Genomic DNA, 2,865 nt, shown 5'->3' with positions numbered 1-2,865 from the left:
GTTCTGCCGTGACCCGGATTCGAACCGGGGTTGCTGCGGCCACAACGCAGAGTACTAACCACTATACGATCACGGCCACTGGGTCTCTGAATCCCCTGCTGTGGTGATACTATTGGAGCAGCTCTTACTCTAACGCTTCTATCAAAAGGATGATATGTCACGTCCTCATTTCCACAAAGCTCTGTGTTTGTGTACGAATCAACGAGAACTCCTTTAATTCTCTTGAGAGTCACAATCTGACAGTCTACAGTTTTAAGCCTCAGACAGAGCACGTTTTAATTCATCTTTTATTCGGGTAAAAACATAAAGCAAATGTATGTGAGGGGGAAAAACATCATGAATTTAGTCACATTTTAGGCCTCGTTGGCGCAGTAGGCAGCGCGTCAGTCTCATAATCTGAAGGTCGTGAGTTCGAGCCTCACACGGGGCACATCTTTTGTTGCGAGCATCTTTCGCCTTCTGCCATATTGCTTAAAACATTGTCAATCTCATGAAATTGAAGAAAAGTCTCAACCAAGCTGTCAAACGGCCACAGTCACAAGCAAATGCTCCCAAGAAAGCAGAGAGCCGCCAGAAACACAAATTTTAAAAGGCTGCAAGTTATTGAAGCAAATTCTAGAACAAGTGGAGGATGTTGACGTCATATGCAGCTCTTATGTGTATGTATTTTTGTTGTTATCAACAAGGAGTAGTGAAGGCAGATGAGAAACATTCCACACTTATTCAGCTAAAGGCTTAACGAGCTAGCCAGGAGTCGAACCTAGAATCTTCTGATCCGTAGTCAGACGCGTTATCCATTGCGCCACTAGCCCTACACCACCACTATTAAAGTGGGGCCTTGATGGTCTTGTAATTGTTAAAGTCTGCATGGTACCATCCCTTGTGCCCATGGCTGACAAAAGTCAGACCCAGCCATCCTCCACTGATGGATCAAACTAACTCCCTCCATGTCACATGCTAGTTTGCAAGTCAGGATACAATGGAACTGTATCCTGTGGTCAATGTCCAGCAGGAAGACAATGCTGTGGCTTTGAGGTTTGGATTAGAGGGGGGAGGCCACCCTTTTTTACAGTCCGTCAGCTTCCTGACCAAGAGAGAGCAGAGAGAGGAGCCTGAAATTATTCTTAGGTGAAAGCGGTTAAACTTGAATTGTTCTTTAAAGAGGTCTCATCGGCTCTACTGGCTTGTAGGAGTCTCAGGTATTGGCACCTGTTTTGGTCCCAAAAGCAGTCCACTCAAAACAGAAGTAGCTCAATGGAACTCATGGATGGATACTGTCTATTAGAACTGAAGTGAACTGATGTGACAAGTACTGGATGGATACGCAGTATCAGCTGTGAGAGGAAAGAGAGGCGGTGAAACACCACAGACATATGCGAGCAAAAAAACCATTGATGTACACTGTGTTTTAGGCCTCGTTGGCGCAGTAGGCAGCGCGTCAGTCTCATAATCTGAAGGTCGTGAGTTCGAGCCTCACACGGGGCACATGTTTTGTTGCTGGCATCTTTTCTCTATTGCTTCATTACTCAATGCATTGTTTATCTCATGAAATTGCAGAAAAGTCTCAACCAAACGATCAAACGGCCACAGTCACAAGCAAATGCTCTCAAAAAAGAAGAGAGTCACCAGAAACACCAATTTTAAAGGATAGTTGAAGCAAATTCTAGCACAAGTTACAGGATGTTAATGCCATATGCGGCCCTTACGTGTATTTTTATTTGCAATCAACAGGGAGTGGTGAAGGAATATCAGAAATATCCCACATGTTCAGCTAAAGCTTTGTCGAGCTAGCCAGGAGTCGAACCTAGAATCTTCTGATCCGTAGTCAGACGCGTTATCCATTGCGCCACTAGCCCTATACCACGACCATCAAAGTGAGGCTTGTACATTCACATCCTGTTAAGTGTTCAGTTTTTTAGTCTCACAATCTGAAAGTCCTAAATTTCAGTCTCACATGGAGTGCGTGTTTTAATCAGTGTTTATTTTCTAAAACACCAACGATGTGAACGAAACAAAAATCATTCATTTTCATGTCACTTTGTGCCTCGTTGGCGCAGTAGGCAGCGCGTCAGTCTCATAATCTGAAGGTCGTGAGTTCGAGCCTCACACGGGGCATGCGTTTTGTTGCTATCATCTCATGTACAGTCAAATTTGGACCTTGAACTCAAGCTTAAACAGAAGGATGTCGGATGTTGTGATGGAGGCCAGCTGAGGTCAGAAGGTCTTTGTGGCAATCAGCGAAACAGCAACTGATTGTGGCACATGTTGAAAGGGTAATAACCCATGATGCAGCTTGTTTCATCCATATTGTATTGTGTACAGAAAGAATGCTGTGTACAAATTGAGCTAAAGGGTTACCGAGCTAGCCAGGAGTCGAACCTAGAATCTTCTGATCCGTAGTCAGACGCATTATCCATTGCGCCACTAGCCCTACACCACCACTTTCAAAGTGAGGCCTCTTTGTTCTTCTAATGGCACAGCTTGTCTTGCTACAGCATTCTTGGTATGGTCTCTGGAGTCTTTGCTGCCAGCTGTGGGCTCCCTCTTCATTTCTGCCATCGTGTTTGTGAAGGAAAAATTGCTTTGTTGTCTCCTTAGTTTAACCTATGTTAGAATGATACTGATCTTTTGGCCCTTTGAACTTCCCTTGACCTCCTCCCCATAAGTGTGTATGACATCAGTCTACAAAATTTATATCTTATATATACCTTGACATCATGTAGATGTATAAATAGTAATACAGTATATACAAACACACAATATTCAATCAGTTCTGCCGTGACCCGGATTCGAACCGGGGTTGCTGCGGCCACAACGCAGAGTACTAACCACTATACGATCACGGCCACTGGGTCTCTGAATCCC

At 44.3% G+C, this 2,865-nt stretch overlaps 8 non-coding genes across 8 annotated transcripts; 3 read left to right on the top strand and 5 right to left on the bottom strand.

Moving 5' to 3' along the window:
• Positions 1-4: 4 nt before the first annotated feature.
• On the bottom strand, positions 5-76 carry trnah-gug (transfer RNA histidine(anticodon GUG)). The gene has a single exon. It is a non-coding gene; the product is annotated as a tRNA-His (tRNA).
• A 281-nt stretch (positions 77-357) lies between these two features.
• trnam-cau (transfer RNA methionine (anticodon CAU)) lies at positions 358-430 on the top strand. Its single transcript has one exon. It is a non-coding gene; the product is annotated as a tRNA-Met (tRNA).
• A 309-nt stretch (positions 431-739) lies between these two features.
• On the bottom strand, positions 740-812 carry trnar-acg (transfer RNA arginine (anticodon ACG)). The gene has a single exon. It is a non-coding gene; the product is annotated as a tRNA-Arg (tRNA).
• Positions 813-1,412: 600 nt separating this feature from the next.
• On the top strand, positions 1,413-1,485 carry trnam-cau (transfer RNA methionine (anticodon CAU)). The gene has a single exon. It is a non-coding gene; the product is annotated as a tRNA-Met (tRNA).
• A 298-nt stretch (positions 1,486-1,783) lies between these two features.
• Positions 1,784-1,856, bottom strand: trnar-acg (transfer RNA arginine (anticodon ACG)). The gene has a single exon. It is a non-coding gene; the product is annotated as a tRNA-Arg (tRNA).
• Positions 1,857-2,042: 186 nt separating this feature from the next.
• On the top strand, positions 2,043-2,115 carry trnam-cau (transfer RNA methionine (anticodon CAU)). The gene has a single exon. It is a non-coding gene; the product is annotated as a tRNA-Met (tRNA).
• Positions 2,116-2,358: 243 nt separating this feature from the next.
• Positions 2,359-2,431, bottom strand: trnar-acg (transfer RNA arginine (anticodon ACG)). The gene has a single exon. It is a non-coding gene; the product is annotated as a tRNA-Arg (tRNA).
• A 343-nt stretch (positions 2,432-2,774) lies between these two features.
• trnah-gug (transfer RNA histidine(anticodon GUG)) lies at positions 2,775-2,846 on the bottom strand. The gene has a single exon. It is a non-coding gene; the product is annotated as a tRNA-His (tRNA).
• Between the last annotated feature and the right edge of the window lie 19 nt (positions 2,847-2,865).

The sequence above is a fragment of the Stegastes partitus genome, unplaced genomic scaffold (assembly GCF_000690725.1).
Source record: "Stegastes partitus isolate 25-593 unplaced genomic scaffold, Stegastes_partitus-1.0.2 Scaffold4082, whole genome shotgun sequence".
Taxonomy (NCBI): domain Eukaryota; kingdom Metazoa; phylum Chordata; class Actinopteri; family Pomacentridae; genus Stegastes; species Stegastes partitus.
Note: the sequence above shows the minus strand (reverse complement) of the source record. Positions and strands in the feature narration are given on the sequence as shown.